Source organism: Anomaloglossus baeobatrachus, chromosome 5 (genome assembly GCF_048569485.1).
Source record: "Anomaloglossus baeobatrachus isolate aAnoBae1 chromosome 5, aAnoBae1.hap1, whole genome shotgun sequence".
Taxonomy (NCBI): Eukaryota; Metazoa; Chordata; class Amphibia; order Anura; family Aromobatidae; genus Anomaloglossus; species Anomaloglossus baeobatrachus.
The window spans coordinates 223,039,507-223,066,065 of NC_134357.1; the positions used below are offsets into that span (position 1 = coordinate 223,039,507).

General features: G+C 41.9%; 1 long non-coding RNA gene across 2 annotated transcripts in view; it reads right to left on the reverse strand.

Annotated features, from left to right (window-relative positions):
• Positions 1-26,093, reverse strand: part of LOC142309876 (uncharacterized) — a 114,700-nt gene extending 88,607 nt beyond the window's left edge. The window contains exons 1-3 of one of the 2 annotated variants that reach the window (XR_012754024.1): positions 26,027-26,093; positions 25,852-25,939; positions 25,586-25,770 (exon numbers count right to left, since the gene is read on the reverse strand). This is a non-coding gene — a long non-coding RNA (uncharacterized LOC142309876). Of the gene's footprint in view, positions 1-25,025; positions 25,771-25,851; positions 25,940-26,026 lie in introns of those variants that run through there. The other variant, XR_012754023.1, reaches the window with a different exon arrangement.
• Positions 26,094-26,559: the final 466 nt, after the last annotated feature.

Here is a 26,559-nt window from a genome sequence, read left to right on the forward strand (position 1 = left end):
CTATCTATCCCTTTATCTATCTATCTATCTATCCATTATCTATCACAATCTATTCATCTATCTATCCATTATTTATCTATCCCTCTATTTATCCATCTATCTATCCCTCTATCTATCTATCCCTCTATCTATCCATCTATCTATCTATTTATGAAATCAAATCAAATCAAATCAAATAGGCTTTATTGGCAGGACCAAAAAACTATTAGCATTGCCAAAGCAAAAAAAAAAGAAGTGTGAAAGGGGAGTGGGTTAGGGTTGTGGGGATGGGGTGTTGGGGCCACAATTTAGGGAATGATGATGATGGTCCATTTGGAGGTCTACAGTACCCTTCATCTTATGACAAGTGGAGACATATTGGGCGGCGATGTCCACCATTGATTCCTCTTCCCCCAGTAGGATACGGAATTTCCTCTCCTCGCCCATGGATGGAAAGTCCGGGGTATGAGCGGTAAATTTCTAGAAGTATGAGGCCCTCACTGATGAGTTTTTGTTACAGTGCCGCAGGAAATGCGCCTAGTTTTATCGTATTTATCTACCTATCTATGTATCCCTCTATCTATGTTTCCCTCTATCTATGTTTCCCTCTATCTATGTATCCCTCTATCTATGTATCCCTCTATCTTCTAGCCCTCTATCTATCGATCTATGTATCTATCTATTTATCTATCTATCCATCTATCTATCCCTTTTATCTATCTGTCTGTCTATCCCTCTATCTATCCCTCTAGCTATCCCTCTATCCATCTATCTATCCCTCCATCCCTCTATCTATCCCTCTATCTATCCCTCTATCACTATCTATTCATCTATCTATCCATTATTTATCTATCTCTCTATCTAACCATTTATCTAACCATCTATCTATCCCTCTATCTATCTGTATATCCCTATATCTATCCCTCCATCCCTCTATCCATCCCTCTATCCATCTATCTCTCCCTCTATCTATCCCTCCCTCTATATATCCATCTATCTATCTATCCCTCTATTCATGTATCTATCCATCTATCACTCTATCTATCCCTCTATCTATCTATTCATCTATCTATCCCTCAATCTATGTATCTATCTATCCATCTATCTATCCCTCTATATATCTATCTATCCATCTATCTATCTATCCCTCTATATATCTATCTATCCATCTATCCCTCTAACTATCTATCCATCTATCTATTTATCCCTCTATTCATCTATCTATCCATATATCTATCCCTCTATCTATCCTATCTATCTCTCCCTCTATCTATCCCTCTATGTATCCCTCTATCTATCCCTCTATCTATCTATGCCTCCATCTATCCATCTATCTCTCCCTCTACTCATCTATCTATCCCTTTATCTATCTAGCTATCCATCTATCTATATATTCCTCTATCTATCCATCTATCTATCCCTCTAGTTATCTATCCCTCTAGCTATCTATCCCTCCATCTCCATCTATCTATCTATCCCTCTATCTATTCATCTATCTATCTATCTATCTACCTATATTTATGAAATCAAATCAAATCAAATAAAATCAAATAGGCTTTATTGGCAGGACCAAAAAACTATTAACATTGCCAAAGCAAAAAAAGAACTGTGAAAGGGGAGTGGGTTAGGATTGTGGGGATGGGGTGTTGGGGTCACAATTTAGGGAATGATGATGATGGTCCATTTGGAGGTCTTCAGTACCCTTCATCTTATGACAAGTGGAGACATATTGGGCGGCGATCACCACCATTGATTCCTCTTCCCCCAGTAGGATACGGAATTTCCTCTCCTCATCTACGGATGGAAAGTCCGGGGTATAAGCGGTAAATTTCTGGAAGTATGAGGCCCTCACTGCTGAGTTTTTGTTACAGTGCAGCAGGAAATGCGCCTCGTTTTTATCATATTTATCTACCTATCTATATATCTATCTATCCCTTTATCTATCTATTTATCCCTCTATTTATCCCTCTATTCATCTATCTATCCCTCTATGTATCCCTCTATGAATCCCTCTATGTATCTATCTATCCATCTATCTATCCATCATCTATCCCTCTATGTATCTATGTATCTATCCATCATCTATCTATCTATCCCTCTATGTATCTATCCATCATCTATCTATCCCTCTATCTTTCCCTCTATCTATCTATCTATCCATCTAGCTATCCCTCTATCTATGCCTCTATCTATCTATCCATCTATGCCTCTATCTATCTATCTATCCATCCATCTATCTATATATTCCTCTATCTATCCCTCTATCTATCGATCCCTCTATCTGTCTATCTATCCATCTCTCTCTATCTATCTATCTATCCATCCATCCATCCATCCATCCATGTCTCTATCTATCCCTCTATTCATCTATCTATCTATCTATCCATCTATCTATTCCTCTATCTATCCCTATATCTATCTATCTATCCCTTTTATCTATCTGTCTGTCTATCCCTCAATCTATCCCTCTATCTATCCCTATAGGTATCCCTCTATCTATCCATCTATCTATCCCTCCTATCTATCTATCCATCTATCTATGTATCTATCTATCTATCTATCTATATATCTATCCATCTATTTATCCATCTATCTATCTATCCTTATATCTATCTCTCTATCCCTTTTATCTATCCCTCTATCTATCCCTATAGCTGTCCCTCTATCTATCCATCTATCTCTCTATCTATCCATCCAATCTATCTATCCTTCTGTCTATGTATGTATCTATCTATATATCTATCCATCTATTTATCCATCTATCTATCCCTTTATCTATCTATCCATTATTTATCTATCCCTCTATTTATCTATCTATCCCTCTATCTATCTATCTATCTATCCATCTATCTATCTATTTATGAAATCAAATCAAATAAAATCAAATCAAATAGGCTTTATTGGCAGGACCAAAAAACTATTAGCATTGCCAAAGCAAAAAAAAAAGAAGTGTGAAAGGGGAGTGGGTTAGGGTTGTGGGGATGGGGTGTTGGGGCCACAATTTAGGGAATGATGATGATGATGGTCCATTTGGAGGTCTTTAGTACCCTTCATCTTATGACAAGTGGAGACATATTGGGCGGCGATCTCCACCATTGATTCCTCTTCCCCCAGTAGGATACGGAATTTCCTCTCCTCGTCTATGGATGGAAAGTCCGGGGTATGAGCGGTATATTTCTGGAAGTATGAGGCCCTCACTGCTGAGTTTTTGTTACAGTGCAGCAGGAAATGTGCCTCGTTTTTATCGTATTTATCTACCTATCTATCTATATATTTATCTATCTATTTATCCCTCTATTCATCTATGTATCCCTCTATGCATCCCTCTATCTATCTATCCATCCACCTATTTATCCCTCTATTTATCCCTCTATGTAGCCATTATCTATCCATCTATCCCTCTATCCATATATTCCTCTATCTATCCCTCTATCTATCCCTCTGTCTATCTATCCATCTATCTATCCCTCTATTCATCTATCCATCTATCTATTCCTCTATCTATCCCTATATCTATGTATCCCTCTATCTATCCCTTTTATCTGTCTGTCTCTCTATCCCTCTATCTATCCCTCTATCTATCTATCCCTCTATCTATTTATCCCTCTATCTATCCCTTTATCTATCTATCTATCCATTATCTATCACTATCTATTCATCTATCTATCCATTATTTTTCTATCCCTCTATTTATCCAACTATCTATCTATCCCTCTATCTATCCATCTATCTATCTATTTATGAAATCAAATTAAATAAAATCAAATCAAATAGGCTTTATTGGCAGGACCAAAAAACTCTTAGCATTGCCAAAGCAAAAAAAAGAAGTGTGAAAGGGGAGTGGGCTAGAGTTGTGGGGATGGGGTGTTCGGGCCACAATTTAGGGAATGATGATGATGGTCCATTTGGAGGTCTTTAGTACCCTTCATCTTATGACAAGTGGAGACATATTGGGCGGCGATCTCCACCATTGATTCCTCTTCCCCCAGTAGGATACGGCATTTCCTCTCCTCGCCCATGGATGGAAAGTCTGGGGTATGAGCGGTAAATTTCTAGAAGTATGAAGCCCTCACTGATGAGTTTTTGTTACAGTGCAGCAGGAAATACGCCTAGTTTTTATCGTATTTATCTACCTATCTATGTATCCCTCTATCTATGTATCCCTCTATCTTCTATCCCTCTATCCATCCATCTATTTATCCCTCTATCTAGCCATTATCTATCTTTCTATCCCTCTATCTCTCCATCTATCCCTCTAGCTATCTATGCCTCTATCTATCCATCTATCTATATATTCCTCTATCTGTCCCTCTATCCATATATCTATCCCTCTCTCTATCTATCATCTATCTATTTATGCCTCTATCTATCCATCTATCTACCTATCCCTCTATTCATCTATCTATCCATCTATCTATTCCTCTATCCCTCTATCTATCCCTTTTATCTGTCTATCTATCCATCTATCTATCCCTCTATGTATATGTATCTATGTATCTATCTATCCCTCTATCTATCCATTATCTATCACTCTATTAATCTATCTATCCATTATTTATCTATCCCTCTATCTAACCATCTATCTATTCCTCTATCTATGCATCTATCCCTCTATCTATCTATCTATCTATCTATGCCTCTATCAAATCAAATCAAATCAAATAAGCTTTATTGGCAGGACCAAATACAAATTAGTTTTGCCAAAGCAAGTGTACATTAGGGACTGGGGCTGTGGGGATGGTGGGTGGGAACTGTAGGAAGGATGGATGGGGCACATCCAGGGTGGGGACTGTGGGGGCACTTCTAGGATGGGGGCTGTGGAAGTCCATTGCTTATGATGGGGCATATCCAGGGTGGGGACTGTAGTAACGGTGGTTGGGGCATATCCAGGGTGGGGATTGGGGGGGCCACATCTGGGATGGGGGGCTATGGAAGTCCATGGCTTATCATAGTTCTCTTTCTCGGAGTCTATGACATTCGCTCACATACCACGCTGCTATCTCCACTGCGCTCTCTTCTTCCCCCAGCAGGATATATATTTTCTCTTCCTCCTTCATGGAGCTGAAATCCGGGAAGAGATGGGAGAGTCTCCTGAAGTGAGTGTCCCTCACTGCTGAGTACTTGGTGCAGTGTAGCAGGAAGTGGGTTTCATCCTCCAGGGCCTCTAGGTCACAGTGTTGGCACAGTCTGTCCTCCCTGGGCTTGTAGCTCTGCTTGTGTCGACCGGATTCGATGGCTAGACTGTGGGCACTGAGTCTATATCGGCTCAGGGTCCTGCGGTCTCTGGGATCCGGGAGTTTTTCCAGATATGGGGCCAGTCTGTAGTCTCTCTGTAATCTCTGATACGTGGTCAGTTTCTGTGAGGTGTTGATGTCGGTCCTCCAGTCACTGACATACCTCTCCTGGCCCTCGTCTACCATCTTCCTGATTCTGGTTCTTGTCAGGCTGCTGTGATTGGTTATTTTGTCCAGTTGGGTTTGGGAGAGCTGCGCCAGGGGTCCTGGTTCATCTGGCCCACGGATATATATCAGAGCTTTGTGGTGATGGGAGCTTGGATTGCTACTCTGTAGGTGAGCCTGAAATGATAGTGACCTCTTCAGAGCTGCTAGGTGTAGAGGGAATCTGCCCAGCTCGGCTCGACAGGCACTGTTGGAGGTGCTTCGATGGACCTGGAGAAGGTGCTTACAGAATTCCAGGTGGAATATTTCTGTTGGGCTGGAATCCCACCTTGACCAATCTGGGTAAGTGTGAGGGCCCCAGACTTCGCTGCCGTACAGGAGGATTGGGGCAATGATGGAATCGAAGATTTTTAGCCAGACCCTCACTGGTGGCTTCAGATGATACAATTTCCTTCGAATGGCATAAAAGGTTTTGCAGGCCTTGCTTTTCAGGGTCTCTATGGCTTGTTTGAAGCTCCCTGACTGGTGAATTTCCAGGCCCAAGTAGGTGTATTTGTCTGTTCCTGTTAGAGTACAGCCGTTTACGACAAATGAAGGATGCTGGTCAAATCTTCTTTTTCTCTTCTGGAACACCATGATGTTGGTTTTCTTTAGATTGATCGGTAGTGCCCATGTGGAGCTGAATTTCTCCAAAATTTGTAGGTTGTCTTGGAGACCTTTCTCGGTTGGTGACACCAGCAGTAGGTCATCTGCATAGAGCAAGAATTTCACCTGGGCGTCATGGAGTGTGAGACCTGGAGCAGTTGAAGATTCTAGAGCAGTAGCCAGCTCATTGATGTAAATATTGAAGAGCGTTGGACTTAGGCTGCAGCCTTGTCTGACTCCTCGGCTCTGCTGGAAATAAGCCGTTTTTCTACCGTTCACACTCACACTGCAGAGGTTCTCGGTGTAGGAGCTTTTGATAACATTGTAGGTCTTTCCTCCTATTCCGCTCTCCAGCAATTTCAAGAACAAGCCCGAGTGCCACTGAGTCATAGGCCTTTTTAAAGTCTACAAAGCAGGCGTATATCTTCCCATGCTTTGTATTGTGGACGTGGCTCTGAATGAGACTGTGCAGGGTGTAGATGTGGTCCGTGGTGCGGTGGTTTGGCACGAACCCTGCTTGGCTTTTGCTCAGGACATTGTGCTCGGTAAGGAAACTGATGATCCTTTTGTTTAGGATGCTGTTGAACAGTTTTCCCAAGTTACTGCTGACACATATGCCTCTGTAGTTGGCAGGGTCATACCTGTCCCCACTCTTGTGGATCGGTGTAATGAGTCCTTGGTTCCAGGTACGAGGGAAGTAACCACCACTCAGCACAATGTTGAACAGTTTAACCATTGCAGCTTGAATTTCTGGTGGGCTGTACTTCAACATCTCTGGGGGGACCACTAGATTTTTTACACTTTACAGGAAGTTGCAGAGAAAATCACTTCCATAATGTAATTGGCGTGTCCAGTGGGTTTTGGAAGTTTTTGATTTTCTCTTCCATTGCCTTTAGTTTTGATGTTATGTTTTCCTGCTCTTGGCTTAGTCCTTCTTTTGGGATGTCTTTGTAGAGGTCTCTGAAGTACTGGAGCCAGATGTTGCCATTTTGGATATGGGTGTCATTCTTTTTCTTGCTCTTTGTGTCCATGTGGCTCCATATTTCCCAGAAGGAGTTGTCTTGGAGGGCGTCTTGGAGTTGGCTAAGTTTGGTAGAGATGTAGCTCTGCTTCTTCCTCCTGAGGATGGTTTTGTACTGCTTTTGTATGGTGTCATAGGCTTCCCTCAGGTCTGGGTTGTTGGGGTCTCTGTGTATTGTTTGAGGCTGTTCTCAGGGTCTTTCGAACGGCTTTACACTCTTTGTCAAACCAACCATTGATCTGCTTTTCTTTTGGCCTCTTGTAGTTGACTTGTTTGAGGTCGGACAATTTGGCCATGGTGTGGAATATTTTGTTGAAGTCTTTTGCAGCTTGATTCACTCCTTCTGGGTTTGACTTGTACTTGTAGCTGTAGAAGTTGTGGAGCATCTCCTGTAATTCCGGTCTGTTGGGAGCCTCTTTATATTTTATTTCTGATGTCTTGGACCATTTATAGGATGGACGTCGGTTGTAGAGGCTGCTCTGCTGTGGCTTTTGTGTGGATGGTTTCTCTGTAGATTTTATGTACAGGAGAAGTTGGCTGTGGTCTGACAGGTGCGTTTGTGGGGTGACTATGAAGGCGCTAATATTTGCCGGGTCCATATCTGTAATGGCGTAATCTACTACACTCCTTCCTACATGGGAGATTAGTGTATATCTTCCCAGTGAGTCTCCCTTTGTACGTCCATTAAGAATATGAAGACCTAAACTTTTACATAAGTTCAGGAGCTTTTTGCCACTTTTGTTGACTGTACTGTCATAGCGGTTTCTCTCTGAGTGTTCTGAGTCGTGACTGTCGTTCTCTGCCCCAAATATGTAGATGTTTCCATCTGTGGTCAGAAAGTCTTTTTCTCTCCCTGTTCTTGCATTGAGGTCTCCAAAGATGAGAACTTTGCCCAGGACCTGATAATGGGTAGCTTCTTCTTGTAAGATCTCAAAGCTGTCTGGATTGAAGTAGGGGGACTCTGGCGGTGGTATATAGGTGGTGCAGAGGTAGACATCGGACTGAGAGGTGAGGATGGAGCTGCTGATTCTGATCCATATGTGGCTGCCTCCTCTCTTCACTGGTTTGATGTGCTGGTGGAGCTCTTCTTTATACCAGATCAATATTCCTCCTGAGCAGCGGCCCTGTTTGGTGTTTTTATTTTTAAGGGCAGGAACAGAGATTTCCCTGTATCCGATTGGCACCAGAGATTCGTTTTCAGCTCTGGTCCATGTTTCCAGGAGGATCTGAATGTCTATATTCTTCAGTCTTTGAATAAAGTTGGGGGTCATTTGTTTTACATCCAAAGGCCGAGGTGCTCAGGCCTTGGATGTTCCAGCTGCTGATTGTGAATGAGGTCATTTTTTTTTTTTTTTCTATATACCTCATGTGTATATACCTTGTAATGAGTGCGGCTGTGTATCTATATCTATCCATCTATATCTATGCCTGTATCTATCCATCTATCTATATATTCCTCTATCTATCTGTCCCTCTATCCATATATCTATCCCTCTCTCTATCTATCCATCTATCTATTTATGCCTCTATCTATCCATCTATCTACCTATCCCTCTATTCAGCTATCCATCTATCTATTCCTCTATCCCTCTATATATCCATTTTATCTATCTGTCTATCTATCCCTCTAGCTATCCCTCTATGTATCTATCTATCCCTCTATCTATCCCTCTATCTATCCATTATCTATCACTATCTATTCATCTATCCATTATTTATCTATCCCTCTATCTAACCATCTATCTATCCCTCTATCTAACCATCTATCTATCCCTCTATCTATCCCTCCACCCCTCTATCAATTGCTCTATCCATTGCTCTATCCATGTCTCTATCCATCTATCTCTCCCTCTATCTCTCCCTCTATCCATCTATCTATCCCTCTATATATCCATCTATCCCTCCCTCTATCCCTCCCTCTATCTATCCCTCTAACTGTCTATCTATCCCTCTATATATTTATCCATCTATCTATCCCTCTATCTATCCCTCTATTCATCTATCTATTCCTCTATCTATCACTATATCTATCTATCCCTCTATGTATCTATCTATCTATCCATCTAGCTATCTCTTTATCTATCCCTCTATCCATCTATCCATCCATCTATTTATCCCTCTATCTAGCCATTATCTATCTTTCTATCCCTCTATCTATGCCTTTATCCATGTATGTATCTATCAATTTTTCCATTACTCTATCTATCCCTATATCTATCTATCCCTCTATCCGTCTATCTATCCCTTTTATCTATCAATCTATGTATCTATCTATCTATCTATGTATCTATCTATCCATCTAGCTATCCCTCTATCTATCCCTATCTACCTATCCATCCATCCATCTATTTATCCCTCTATCTAGCCATTATCTATCTATCTTTCTATCCCTCTATCTGTCCCTCTATCCATATATCTATCCCTCTCTCTATCTATCCATCTATCTATTTATGCCTCTATCTATCCATCTATCTACCTATCCCTCTATTCATCTATCCATCTATCTATCCCTTTTATCTATCTATCCCTCTATCTCTATCCCTCTAGCTATCTGTCCATCCCTCTACAGTTAGGTCCAGAAATATTTGGACAGTGACACAATTTTCGCGAGTTGGGCTCTGCATGCCACCACATTGGATTTGAAATGAAACCTCTACAACAGAATTCAAGTGCAGATTGTAACGTTTAATTTGAAGGTTTGAACAAAAATATCTGATAGAAATTGTAGGAATTGTACACATTTCTTTACAAACACTCCACATTTTAGGAGGTCAAAAGTAATTGGACAAATAAACCAAACCAAAACAAAATATTTTCATTTTCAATATTTTGTTGCGAATCCTTTGGAGGCAATCACTGCCTTAAGTCTGGAACCCATGGACATCACCAAACGCTGGGTTTCCTCCTTCTTAATGCTTTGCCAGGCCTTTACAGCCGCAGCCTTCAGGTCTTGCTTGTTTGTGAGTCTTTCCGTCTTAAGTCTGGATTTGAGCAAGTGAAATGCATGCTCAGTTGGGTTAAGATCTGGTGATTGACTTGGCCATTGCAGAATGTTCCACTTTTTTGCACTCATGAACTCCTGGGTAGCTTTGGCTGTATGCTTGGGGTCATTGTCCATCTGTACTATGAAGCGCCGTCCGATCAACTTTGCGGCATTTGGCTGAATCTGGGCTGAAAGTATATCCCGGTACCTTCAGAATTCATCCGGCTACTCTTGTCTGCTGTTATGTCATCAATAAACACAAGTGACCCAGTGCCATTGAAAGCCATGCATGCCCATGCCATCACGTTGCCTCCACTATGTTTTACAGAGGATGTGGTGTGCCTTGGATCATGTGCCGTTCCCTTTCTTCTCCAAACTTTTTTCTTCCCATCATTCTGGTACAGGTTGATCTTGGTCTCATCTGTCCATAGAATACTTTTCCAGAACTGAGCTGGCTTCATGAGGTGTTTTTCAGCAAATTTAACTCTGGCCTGTCTATTTTTGGAATTGATGAATGGTTTGCATCTAGATGTGAACCCTTTGTATTTACTTTCATGGAGTCTTCTCTTTACTGTTGACTTAGAGACAGATACACCTACTTCACTGAGAGTGTTCTGGACTTCAGTTGATGTTGTGAACGGGTTCTTCTTCACCAAAGAAAGTATGCGGCGATCATCCACCACTGTTGTCATCCGTGGACGCCCAGGCCTTTTTGAGTTCCCAAGCTCACCAGTTAATTCCTTTTTTCTCAGAATGTACCCGACTGTTGATTTTGCTACTCCAAGCATGTCTGCTGTCTCTCTGATGGATTTTTTCTTTTTTTTCAGCCTCAGGATGTTCTGCTTCACCTCAATTGAGAGTTCCTTAGACCGCATGTTGTCTGGTCACAGCAACAGCTTCCAAATGTAAAACCACACACCTGTAATCAACCCCAGACCTTTTAACTACTTCATTGATTACAGTTAAATACATGTATTCCAACAGTGTATTTTATCCACAATGCATAAGTCCCTTAAATGGGACGCTGCATGTGTGGGACCGAGCTACTCAGAATATAAATCAAAAACAGGAGGAGAGGAGTAAAGATGCTTCAAACAGTATGTATTTTTCATGCTTATTTATTAATAAATTTCATATATCAAAAACATGATGAAAAAATACATATACCATTATATACAAGATATAGACAAGATAAGGCTAAGAGGAGAGATCTTAAAAGGTACATGCATAACCTGCAAGAACTCATGCAGAGAATCTTAAAAATCCGAAAATCATATCTCAAAGTTCCAAATATGCTCAAAAATATGCACCATGTGTCAGCTGCTGACGTGAATGCCCGGCAGTTACACAGTGAGTAGTTATGCTCAAGGTCTCCTTATGCCTACTATATGGAGCCACAGGGTTTATCTTAATCTAGAGAGCCAAATTTTATTTAGTTGATATAGGAATATCAGACAGCCACAATTGTGTGTAAATACCCCAAAATTCACATAACAACCAACTATACCCGGGGTCTGCTTGATCATGCCAGTATGAGGAAAAGTGTCATATAATAAATGACTATCAATTTGTGTATCAATTAACCTCAGCAGGATCACAGACACCAGGGTACAATGATATGTCTAGTCAATCTCAGGCCAACCACAATTGTATGCATCTGATCAAAAATCCATGACCAAGGAGCTTACATAAATCATTATGCATCCATAGTAGGCACATTAGATGTCTTAGAATGATTATAAAAGGGCCCTGTCCCTGCACAGCCAGATATTGCCAAGCATTATAAATTATACTCAAAGAGGATCCACTATATAAGGGGAATAAAATCAAGGCAATCAAGGCATATGCACAGCAGGAGCCCCGTGCACATTACATTCAACAGGAGAATTACGTCTCACAAACACTAGTCGCATAAAAAGGAACTATATGAATCCCAATATTAATACCAATATTAATGATGGCTGCAAGGAGGTCCTGTCCCCACACTGCACAATACCGCTGAGCACTTCTATGTTGCACTTTAAATCAATTGTATGAAAGTTAAATCACAGCAGTAACGGCAAATGCGCACAGGAACCCCGTACATACCATCCTCTGCAGAAAAGATACTGGCAGGTTAGTCAGATGAGAAGGGGTTAATCCCCAAGAAAACCTCCAACGTACGTTTCACAAAACCTCTTGTGTATTGTTGCTTCGTCAGGGAGTCATTGATTACAGGTTAACGAGGGAGATGCCTTCAGAGTTAATTGCAGCCCTTAGAGTCCTTTGTCCAATTACTTTTGGTCCCTTGAAAAAGGAGGCGGCTATGCATTACAGAGCTATGATTCCTAAACCCTTTCTCCGATTTGGATGTAAAAACTCTCATATTGCAGCTGGGAGTGTGCACTTTCAGCCCATATTATATATATAATTGTATTTCTGAACATGTTTTTGTAAACAGCTAAAATAAAACTTGTGTCACTGTCCAAATATTTCTGGACCTAACTGTATCCATCCCTCTATCCATCCCTCTATCCATCCCTCTATCCATCCCTCTATCCATCCCTCTATCCATCCCTCTATCCATCCCTCTAACTAACTGTCTATTCATCTATCACTCTATTCATCTATCTATCCATCTATCTATTTATCACTCTATTTATCCCTCTATCTAGCCATTATCTATCTATCTTTCTATCCCTCTATCTATCCATCTATCCCTCTATCTATGCCTCTATCTATCCATCTATCTATCCCTCTATCTATCCATCTAACTGTCTATCTATCCATCTATCTACCTATCCCTCTATTCATCTATCCATCTATCCCTCTATCTATCCCTCTATCTATCCCCCTATCTATCCCCCTATCTATCCCCCTATCTATCCCCCTATCTATCCCCCTATCTATCCCCCTATCTATCCCTCTATCTATCCATCTATCTATCCCTCTATCTATCCCTCTATTCATCTATCCATCTATCTATCCATCCCTCTATCCCCCTATCTATCCCCCTATCTATCCCCCTATCTATCCCCCTATCTATCCCCCTATCTATCCCCCTATCTATCCCCCTATCTATCCCCCTATCTATCCCCCTATCTATCCATGTATCTCTCCCTCTATCTATCCCTCTATCTATCCATCTATATATCCCTCTAGTTATCTATCCTTCTAGCTATCTATCCCTCTATCTCTCTATCTATATATCCCTCTATCTATTCATCTATCTATCTACCTATATTTATGAAATCAAATCAAATAAAATCAAATAGGCTTTATTGGCAGGACCAAAAAACTATTAGCATTGCCAAAGCAAAAAAAGAAGTGTGAAAGGGGAGTGGGTTAGGGTTGTGGGGATGGGGTGTTGGGGCCACAATTTAGGGAATGATGATGGTGGTCCATTTGGAGGTCTTTAGTACCCTTCATCTTATGACAAATGGAGACATATTGGGCGGTGATCTCCACCATTAATTCCTCTTCCCCCAGTAGGATACGGAATTTCCTCTCCTCGTCTATGGATGGAAAGTCCGGGGTATGAGCTGTAAATTTCTGGAAGTATGAGGCCCTCACTGCTGAGTTTTTGTTACAGTGCAGCAGGAAATGAGCCTCGTTTTTATCGTATTTATCTACCTATCTATCTATATATCTATCTATCCCTATATCTATCTATCTATTTATCTCTCTATTTATCCCACTATTCATCTATCTATCCATTTATGTATCCCTCTATCTATACCTCTATGTATCCCTCTATGTATCTATGTATAACTATCCATCATCTATCTATCCCTCTATCTTTCCCTCTATCTATGTATCTATCCCTCTATCTATCCATCCAACTATTTATCCCTCCATTTATCCCTCTATCTAGCCATTATCTATCTATCTTTCTATCCCTCTATCTATCCATCTATCCCTCTATCTATCCCTCCATCGATCCCTCTAACTGTCTATCTATCCCTCTCTCTATCTATCCATCCATCTATCTATTTATGCCTCTATCTATCCATCCCTCTATTCATCTATCTATCCCTCTATCTATTCCTCTATCTATCCCTATATCTATCTATCTATCCCTCTATCTATCCCTTTTATCTATCTGTCTGTCTATCCCTCTATCTATCCCTCTATCTATCCCTATAGCTATCCATCCATCTATCCCTCTATCTATCTATCCATCCTATCTATCTATCCTTCTATGTATCTATCTATCTATCCATCTATCTATCCATCTATTTATCCCTCTATCTATCCCTCTATCTATCTATCTATTATCTATCACGCTATCTATTCATCTATCTATCCATTATTTATCTATCTATCCCTCTATCTATCCATCTATCTATTTATGAAATCAAATCAAATAAAATAAAATCAAATAGGCTTTATTGGCAGGACCAAAAAACTATTAGCATTGCCAAAGCAAAAAAAAAGAAGTGTGAAAGGGGAGTGGTTAGGGTTGTGGGGATGGGGTGTTGGGGTCAAAATTTAGGGAATGATGATGGTGGTCCATTTGGAGGTCTTTAGTACCCTTCATCTTATGACAAGTGGAGACATATTGGGCGGCGATCTCCACCATTGACTCCTCTTCCCCCAGTAGGATACGGAATTTCCTCTCCTCGTCTATGGATGGAAAGTCCGGGGTATGAGCGGTAAATTTGTGGAAGTATGAGGCCCTCACTGCTGAGTTTTTGTTACAGTGCAGCAGGAAATGCGCCTCGTTTTTATCGTATTTATCTACCTATCTATCTATATATCTATTTATCCCTGTATCCCTCTATGTATCCCTCTATCTATCCATTTATCTATCTATCCCTCTATCTATGTATCCATCCATCTATTTATCCCTCTATCTAGCTATTATCTATCTATCCATCTATCCCTCTATCGATCTATCCATATATTCCTCTATCTATCCCTCTATCTACCCCTCTATCTAATTGTCTATCTATCCATCTATCTATCCCTCTCTCTATCTATCCATCCATCCATCTAACTATTTATGCCTCTATCTATCCATCTATCTATCCCTCTATTCATCTATCCATCTATCTATTCCTCTCTCTATCTATCCATCCATCCATCTAACTATTTATGCCTCTATCTATCCATCTATCTATCCCTCTATTCATCTATCCATCTATCTATTCCTCTATCTATCTATCCCTATATCTATCTATCTATCCCTCTATCTATCCCTTTTATCTATCTGTCTGTTTATCCCTCTATCTATCCCTCTATCAATCTATCCATCTATCCCTCTATCTATCCATCCTTCTATCTATGTATCTATCCATCTATCTATCCCTCTATCTATCTCTCTATCTATCCATCTATTTATCCCTCTATCTATCCCTTCATCTATCTATCTATCTATCCATTATCTATCACTCTATTCATCTATCTATCCATTATTTATCTATCCCTCTATCTATCCATCTATCTATCTATTCATGAAATCAAATCAAATAAAATCAAATCAAATAGGCTTTATTGGCAGGACCAAAAAACTATTAGCACTGCCAAAGCAAAAAAAGAAGTGTGAAAGGGGAGTGGGTTAGGGTTGTTGAGATGGGGTGTTGGGGCCACAATTTAGGGAATGATGATGATGGTCCATTTGGAGGTCTTTAGTACCCTTCATCTTATGACAAGTGGAGACATATTGGGCGGCGATCTCCACCATAGATTCCTCTTCCCCCAGTAGGATACGGAATTTCCTCTCCTCGTCTATGGATGGAAAGTCCGGGTTATAAGCGGTAAATTTCTAGAAGTATGAGGCCCTCACTGATGAGTTTTTGTTACAGTGCAGTAGGAAATGCGCCTAGTTTTTATCGTATTTTTCTACCTATAAATCTAGGTATCCCTCTATCTAGGTATCCCTCTGTCTAGGTATCCCTCTGTCTAGGTATCCCTCTGTCTAGGTATCCCTCTACCTAGGTATCCCTCTATCCCTCTATCTTCTGTCCCTCTATCTTCTGTCCCTCTATCTTCTGTCCCTCTATCTTCTGTCCCTCTATCTTCTGTCCCTCTATCTTCTGTCCCTCTATCTTCTGTCCCTCTATCTTCTATCCCTCTGCCTATCCCCCTGTCTATCTCCCTGTCTATTTAACTATCCATCCATTTATCCCTCTATCTATCCCTTTATCTATCTATCCATTATCTATCACTCCATTTATTCATCTATTATTTATCTATCCCTCTATTTAACCATCTATCCCGCTATCTTTCCATTCCTCCAGCTATCCCTCCAGCTATCCCTCTATCTATCCATCTATCCCTCTATCTATCCCTCTATCTATCCATCTATCCCTCTATCTATCCATCTATCCCTCTATCTATCCATCTATCCCTCTATCTATCCATCTATCCCTCTATCTATCCATCTATCCCTCTATCTATCCATCTATCCCTCTATCTATCCATCCCTCTATCTATCCCTCTATCTATCCATCCCTCTATCTATCCCTCTATCTATCCCTCTATCTATCCCTCTATATCTATCTATCCCTCTATCATCTATCTATCCATCTATTTATCCCTCTATCTATCCCTTTATCTATCTGTCTATCTATCCATTATCTATCACTCTATTCATATATTCATCTATCTATCCATTATTTATCTATCCCTCTATTTAACCATCTATCTATCCCTCTATTTAACCATCTATCTATCCCTCTATCTATCCCTCTATCTATCCCTCTATCTATCCCTCTATCTATCCCTCTATCTATCCCTCTATCTATCCCTCTATCTATCCCTCTATCTATCCCTCTATATCTATCTATCCCTCTATCATCTATCTATCCCTCTATTTATCCCTCTATCTATCCCTTTATCTGTCTATCTATCCATTATCTATCACTCTATTCATATATTCATCTATCTATCCATTATTTATCTATCCCTCTATTTAACCATCTATCTATCCCTCTATTTAACCATCTATCTATCCCTCTATCTATCCCTCTATCTATCCCTCTATCTATCCCTCTATCTATCCCTCTATCTATCCCTCTATCTATCCCTCTATCTATCCCTCTATCTATCCCTCTATCTATCCCTCTATATCTATCCCTCTATATCTATCCCTCTATATCTATCCCTCTATATCTATCTATCCCTCTATCATCTATCTATCCATCTATTTATCCCTCTATCTATCCCTTTATCTATCTGTCTATCTATCCATTATCTATCACTCTATTCATATATTCATCTATCTATCCATTATTTATCTATCCCTCTATTTAACCATCTATCTATCCCTCTATCTATCCCTCTATCTATTCCTCTATCTATCCCTCTATTTATCCCTCTATCTATCCCTCTATCTATCCCTCTATCTATCCCTCTATCTATCCCTCTATCCCCCTGTCTATCCCTATATCTAGCACCTCTATCTATCCATCTATCCCTCCATGTATCTACCTATCCATCTATCCCTCCAAATATCCCTCTAGCTATCCCTCTAGCTATCTATTATCTATCACTCTATCTATTCATCTATCTGTCTATCCGTTTATCATTCTATCCCTCTATCTATCCTTCCATCTATCCATCCATCTATCCCTCCATCTATCCCTCCATCTATCCCTCCATCCATCCATCCATCTATCCTTCCATCCATCCATCTATCCTTCCATCCATCCATCTATCCTTCCATCCATCCATCTATCCTTCCATCCATCCATCTATCCTTCCATCTATCCATCCATCTATCCCTCCATCTATCCATCCATCTATCCATCCATCTATCCATCCATCTATCCTTCCATCCATCCCTCCATCTATCCATCCATCTATCCATCCATCTATCCTTCCATCCATCCATCCATCTATCCTTCCATCCATCCATCTATCCTTCCATCCATCCATCTATCCTTCCATCCATCCATCTATCCTTCCATCCATCCATCTATCCTTCCATCCATCCATCTATCCTTCCATCCATCCATCTATCCTTCCATCCATCCATCTATCCTTCCATCCATCCATCTATCCTTCCATCCATCCATCTATCCTTCCATCCATCCATCTATCCTTCCATCCATCCATCTATCCTTCCATCCATCCATCTATCCTTCCATCCATCCATCTATCCTTCCATCCATCCATCTATCCTTCCATCCATCCATCTATCCTTCCATCCATCCATCTATCCTTCCATCCATCCATCTATCCTTCCTTCCATCCATCCATCTATCCTTCCATCCATCCATCCATCTATCCTTCCATCCATCCATCCATCTATCCTTCCATCCATCCATCCATCCATCTATCCTTCCATCCATCCATCTATCCTTCCATCCATCCATCCATCTATCCCTCCATCTATCCATCCATCTATCCTTCCATCCATCCATCCATCTATCCTTCCATCTATCCATCCATCTATCCTTCCATCTATCCATCCATCTATCCCTCCATCTATCCATCCATCTATCCCTCCATCTATCCCTCCATCTATCCTTCCATCCCTCCATCTATCCATCCAGCTATCCTTCCTTCCATCCATCCATCTATCCTTCCATCTATCCATCCATCTATCCTTCCATCTATCCATCCATCTATCCCTCCATCTATCCATCCATCTATCCCTCCATCTATCCCTCCATCTATCCCTCCATCTATCCCTCCATCTATCCTTCCATCCATCCATCCATCCTTCCATCCATCCATCTATCCTTCCATCCATCCATCTATCCTTCCATCCATCCATCTATCCTTCCATCCATCCATCTATCCTTCCATCCATCCATCTATCCTTCCATCCATCCATCTATCCTTCCATCCATCCATCTATCCTTCCATCCATCCATCTATCCCTCCATCCATCCATCTATCCTTCCATCCATCCATCTATCCTTCCATCCATCCATCTATCCTTCCATCCATCCATCCATCTATCCTTCCATCCATCCATCTATCCTTCCATCCATCCATCTATCCTTCCATCCATCCATCTATCCTTCCATCCATCCATCTATCCTTCCATCCATCCATCCATCTATCCTTCCATCCATCCATCTATCCTTCCATCCATCCATCTATCCTTCCTTCCATCCATCCATCTATCCTTCCATCCATCCATCCATCTATCCTTCCATCCATCCATCCATCTATCCTTCCATCCATCCATCCATCTATCCTTCCATCCATCCATCTATCCTTCCATCCATCCATCTATCCTTCCATCCATCCATCCATCTATCCCTCCATCTATCCATCCATCTATCCTTCCATCCATCCATCCATCTATCCTTCCATCTATCCATCCATCCATCCATCTATCCTTCCATCCATCCATCCATCTATCCTTCCATCCATCCATCCATCTATCCTTCCATCCATCCATCCATCTATCCTTCCATCCATCCATCTATCCTTCCATCCATCCATCTATCCTTCCATCCATCCATCTATCCTTCCATCCATCCATCTATCCTTCCATCCATCCATCTATCCTTCCATCCATCCATCTATCCTTCCATCCATCCATCTATCCTTCCATCTATCCATCCATCTATCCCTCCATCTATCCATCCATCTATCCATCCATCTATCCATCCATCTATCCTTCCATCCATCCCTCCATCTATCCATCCATCTATCCATCCATCTATCCTTCCATCCATCCATCCATCTATCCTTCCATCCATCCATCTATCCTTCCATCCATCCATCTATCCTTCCATCCATCCATCTATCCTTCCATCCATCCATCTATCCTTCCATCCATCCATCTATCCTTCCATCCATCCATCTATCCTTCCATCCATCCATCTATCCTTCCATCCATCCATCTATCCTTCCATCCATCCATCTATCCTTCCATCCATCCATCCATCTATCCTTCCATCCATCCATCCATCTATCCTTCCATCCATCCATCCATCTATCCTTCCATCCATCCATCCATCTATCCTTCCATCCATCCATCTATCCTTCCATCCATCCATCTATCCTTCCATCCATCCATCTATCCTTCCATCCATCCATCTATCCTTCCATCCATCCATCTATCCTTCCATCCATCCATCTATCCTTCCATCCATCCATCTATCCTTCCATCTATCCATCCATCTATCCCTCCATCTATCCATCCATCTATCCATCCATCTATCCATCCATCTATCCTTCCATCCATCCCTCCATCTATCCATCCATCTATCCATCCATCTATCCTTCCATCCATCCATCCATCTATCCTTCCATCCATCCATCTATCCTTCCATCCATCCATCTATCCTTCCATCCATCCATCTATCCTTCCATCCATCCATCTATCCTTCCATCCATCCATCTATCCTTCCATCCATCCATCTATCCTTCCATCCATCCATCTATCCTTCCATCCATCCATCTATCCTTCCATCCATCCATCTATCCTTCCATCCATCCATCTATCCTTCCATCCATCCATCTATCCTTCCATCCATCCATCTATCCTTCCATCCATCCATCTATCCTTCCATCCATCCATCTATCCTTCCATCCATCCATCTATCCTTCCTTCCATCCATCCATCTATCCTTCCATCCATCCATCCATCTATCCTTCCATCCATCCATCCATCTATCCTTCCATCCATCCATCCATCCATCTATCCTTCCATCCATCCATCTATCCTTCCATCCATCCATCTATCCTTCCATCCATCCATCCATCTATCCCTCCATCTATCCATCCATCTATCCTTCCATCCATCCATCCATCCATCCATCTATCCTTCCATCCATCCATCCATCTATCCTTCCATCCATCCATCCATCTATCCTTCCATCCATCCATCCATCTATCCTTCCATCCATCCATCCATCTATCCTTCCATCCATCCATCTATCCTTCCATCCATCCATCTATCCTTCCATCCATCCATCCATCTATCCCTCCATCTATCCATCCATCTATCCTTCCATCCATCCATCCATCTATCCTTCCATCTATCCATCCATCTATCCTTCCATCTATCCATCCATCTATCCCTCCATCTATCCCTCCATCTATCCATCCATCTATCCCTCCATCTATCCCTCCATCTATCCTTCCATCCCTCCATCTATCCATCCATCTATCCTTCCTTCCATCCATCCATCTATCCTTCCATCTATCCATCCATCTATCCCTCCATCTATCCATCCATCTATCCATCCATCTATCCCTCCAGCTATCCCTCCATCTATCCCTCCATCTATCCTTCCATCCATCCATCCATCTATCCTTCCATCCATCCATCTATCCTTCCATCCATCCATCTATCCTTCCATCCATCCATCTATCCTTCCATCCATCCATCTATCCTTCCATCCATCCATCTATCCTTCCATCCATCCATCTATCCTTCCATCCATCCATCTATCCTTCCATCCATCCATCTATCCTTCCATCCATCCATCTATCCTTCCATCCATCCATCTATCCTTCCATCCATCCATCTATCCTTCCATCCATCCATCTATCCTTCCATCCATCCATCTATCCTTCCATCCATCCATCTATCCTTCCATCCATCCATCTATCCTTCCATCCATCCATCTATCCTTCCATCCATCCATCTATCCTTCCTTCCATCTATCCTTCCTTCCATCCATCCATCCATCTATCCTTCCATCCATCCATCTATCCTTCCTTCCATCCATCCATCTATCCTTCCTTCCATCCATCCATCTATCCTTCCTTCCATCCATCCATCTATCCTTCCTTCCATCCATCCATCTATCCTTCCTTCCATCCATCCATCTATCCTTCCATCCATCCATCCATCTATCCCTCCATCTATCCATCCATCTATCCTTCCATCCATCCATCCATCTATCCTTCCATCTATCCATCCATCTATCCTTCCATCTATCCATCCATCTATCCCTCCATCTATCCCTCCATCTATCCATCCATCTATCCCTCCATCTATCCCTCCATCTATCCTTCCATCCCTCCATCTATCCATCCATCTATCCTTCCTTCCATCCATCCATCTATCCTTCCATCTATCCATCCATCTATCCCTCCATCTATCCATCCATCTATCCATCCATCTATCCCTCCAGCTATCCCTCCATCTATCCCTCCATCTATCCTTCCATCCATCCATCCATCTATCCTTCCATCCATCCATCTATCCTTCCATCCATCCATCTATCCTTCCATCCATCCATCTATCCTTCCATCCATCCATCTATCCTTCCATCCATCCATCTATCCTTCCATCTATCCTTCCTTCCATCCATCCATCTATCCTTCCATCTATCCATCCATCTATCCCTCCATCTATCCATCCATCTATCCTTCCATCCATCCATCTATCCTTCCATCTATCCTTCCTTCCATCCATCCATCTATCCTTCCATCCATCCATCCATCTATCCTTCCATCCATCCATCCATCTATCCTTCCATCCATCCATCCATCCATCTATCCTTCCATCCATCCATCTATCCTTCCATCCATCCATCTATCCTTCCATCCATCCATCCATCTATCCCTCCATCTATCCATCCATCTATCCTTCCATCCATCCATCCATCTATCCTTCCATCTATCCATCCATCCATCCATCTATCCTTCCATCCATCCATCCATCTATCCTTCCATCCATCCATCCATCTATCCTTCCATCCATCCATCCATCTATCCTTCCATCCATCCATCCATCTATCCTTCCATCCATCCATCTATCCTTCCATCCATCCATCTATCCTTCCATCCATCCATCCATCTATCCCTCCATCTATCCATCCATCTATCCTTCCATCCATCCATCCATCTATCCTTCCATCTATCCATCCATCTATCCTTCCATCTATCCATCCATCTATCCCTCCATCTATCCCTCCATCTATCCATCCATCTATCCCTCCATCTATCCCTCCATCTATCCTTCCATCCCTCCATCTATCCATCCATCTATCCTTCCTTCCATCCATCCATCTATCCTTCCATCTATCCATCCATCTATCCCTCCATCTATCCATCCATCTATCCATCCATCTATCCCTCCAGCTATCCCTCCATCTATCCCTCCATCTATCCTTCCATCCATCCATCCATCTATCCTTCCATCCATCCATCTATCCTTCCATCCATCCATCTATCCTTCCATCCATCCATCTATCCTTCCATCCATCCATCTATCCTTCCATCCATCCATCTATCCTTCCATCCATCCATCTATCCTTCCATCCATCCATCTATCCTTCCATCCATCCATCTATCCTTCCATCCATCCATCTATCCTTCCATCCATCCATCTATCCTTCCATCCATCCATCTATCCTTCCATCCATCCATCTATCCTTCCATCCATCCATCTATCCTTCCATCCATCCATCTATCCTTCCATCCATCCATCTATCCTTCCATCCATCCATCTATCCTTCCTTCCATCTATCCTTCCTTCCATCCATCCATCCATCTATCCTTCCATCCATCCATCTATCCTTCCTTCCATCCATCCATCTATCCTTCCTTCCATCCATCCATCTATCCTTCCTTCCATCCATCCATCTATCCTTCCTTCCATCCATCCATCTATCCTTCCTTCCATCCATCCATCTATCCTTCCTTCCATCCATCCATCTATCCTTCCATCCATCCATCCATCTATCCCTCCATCTATCCATCCATCTATCCTTCCATCCATCCATCCATCTATCCTTCCATCTATCCATCCATCTATCCTTCCATCTATCCATCCATCTATCCCTCCATCTATCCCTCCATCTATCCATCCATCTATCCCTCCATCTATCCCTCCATCTATCCTTCCATCCCTCCATCTATCCATCCATCTATCCTTCCTTCCATCCATCCATCTATCCCTCCATCTATCCATCCATCTATCCATCCATCTATCCCTCCAGCTATCCCTCCATCTATCCCTCCATCTATCCTTCCATCCATCCATCCATCTATCCTTCCATCCATCCATCTATCCTTCCATCCATCCATCTATCCTTCCATCCATCCATCTATCCTTCCATCCATCCATCTATCCTTCCATCCATCCATCTATCCTTCCATCCATCCATCTATCCTTCCATCCATCCATCTATCCTTCCATCCATCCATCTATCCTTCCATCCATCCATCTATCCTTCCATCCATCCATCTATCCTTCCATCCATCCATCTATCCTTCCATCCATCCATCTATCCTTCCATCCATCCATCTATCCTTCCATCCATCCATCTATCCTTCCATCCATCCATCTATCCTTCCATCCATCCATCTATCCTTCCATCCATCCATCTATCCTTCCATCCATCCATCTATCCTTCCATCCATCCATCTATCCTTCCTTCCATCTATCCTTCCTTCCATCCATCCATCCATCTATCCTTCCATCCATCCATCTATCCTTCCTTCCATCCATCCATCTATCCTTCCTTCCATCCATCCATCTATCCTTCCTTCCATCCATCCATCTATCCTTCCTTCCATCCATCCATCTATCCTTCCTTCCATCCATCTATCCTTCCATCCATCCATCCCACCATCTATCCCTCCATCTATCCCTCCATCTATCCCTCCATCTATCCCTCCATCTATCCCTCCATCTATCCCTCCATCTATCCCTCCATCTATTTATGCCTCTATCTATCCATCAATCTACCTATCCCTCTATTCATCTTTCCATCTGTCTACCCCTCTGTCTACCCCTCTGTCTACCCCTCTGTCTACCCCTCTGTCTACCCCTCTGTCTACCCCTCTGTCTACCCCTCTGTCTACCCCTCTGTCTACCCCTCTGTCTACCCCTCTGTCTACCCCTCTGTCTACCCCTCTGTCTACCCCTCTGTCTACCCCTCTGTCTACCCCTCTGTCTACCCCTCTGTCTACCCCTCTGTCTACCCCCCTGTCTACCCCCCTGTCTACCCCCTGTCTACCCCCCTGTCTACCCCCCTGTCTACCCCCCTATCTACCCCTCTATCTACCCCTCTATCCACCCCTCTATCCACCCCTCTATCTACCCCTCTATCTACCCCTCTATCTATCCCTCTAACTATTTATCCCTCTAACTATTTATCCCTCTATCTATCCATTTATTTATCCCTCTATCTATCCCTCTATCCATTTATCTATTTATCCCTCTATCCATTTATCTATTTATCCCTCTATCTATCCCTCTATCTATCCCTCTATCTATTCATCTGTCTATCCATTATCTATCTATCCTTTTATGTAACCATCTACCTTTCTATCCCTTTATCTATCTTTCCATCTATCTATCCCTCTATCTATCCATCGATCTATCTATCTATCCATCCCTCTATCTAACCATTATCTATCACTATTTATCTGTTCATTTCAGGACAGCAGTATTGCGCAATAGGGTCACCATATGCGAGAAAAAATTTAAAATTTAACTTTTAATTAAATTATTCATAAAAATGAGGATACTCCTCACTGACAAACAAACAAACAATACAAGAATAGGTTTGGCCCCTCCTACTTTTCAAGAGTTCAATGCAAACCACAAGTAGACTAGTACCGCTAATATAAAGTGGAACTTTTTGCCCATAAATCAGGTGCCAGTTTCATAAAGTCCACTGATAAATAAAGAAATGGAATTCTCACCAATTTCTGATATACCACATATTAAATTCGAATGGGTTCAGGCATCCTCCTGGCGGAACCTCATGATTATGAAATTGTACCTCCCAACGCGTTTCGTTAGAAAAGCAAACTCATCAGGGGAGCTTATAATTGTGGCAATTACATCTCAGATCTCATAAAAAATGAGTCCAAAAATTCATCATATGCTGAAACAAAACATATATAGAATAACAATAAGTATCAGCATATCAATGGTTAATCACACAATCATATGTGGAGAAACTCACCAAAGATCATAGACTCAAAACAGGAGTCATATGTGCGGTAAATCCAATTCAGGTCCCACAAGCCATGGACCTCACTTTCAATGGCATGCTGAAATACATTTATAGATAAACAGACATCAGCATGTCAGGAACGATTCATTCCATGACAGCATGCAGACAGAGCAGGGGGACTCACCACATGGCAGGAGCGGCCGTGCTTCTCGCTCTAACAAGAGAGCCACCGCAGACTGTCAGGGTTTAAATGTTCCCACCCTGCACCAGCGTGTGACGTGGTTTCCGCCCATTCCGGTCACATGACCGCAGACGAGCACACCACGTCATGATGTTTACACTGTAGCCGTGGTGATGTGCACCTCCCCTCAACAAGTCATGTGACAGGACGTCACACAAACAAGGGAGACAGCCCGATATAATCTTTATTTCTATAGCGCTAACATATTCCGCAGCGCTTTACAATTCAGGAGGATCATATACAAACAGTTATAACAGTAACAGTTATAGAAAATACAATATTTAGAGAGAAATAAAGACAACCCTGATTGTGAGATTACAATCTAGAATGAGATATGGGGGGGGGGGGGGCAAGGTACAAGTGCTTATTTACAATGACAATCCAGCCATCTCAAGGAAATGGGGGATAGATAATGGTTTCCTGGACCAGTTGGTCAGAACCTTGAGGTGCATTTGGGTGCCATGGCGTTTGACATG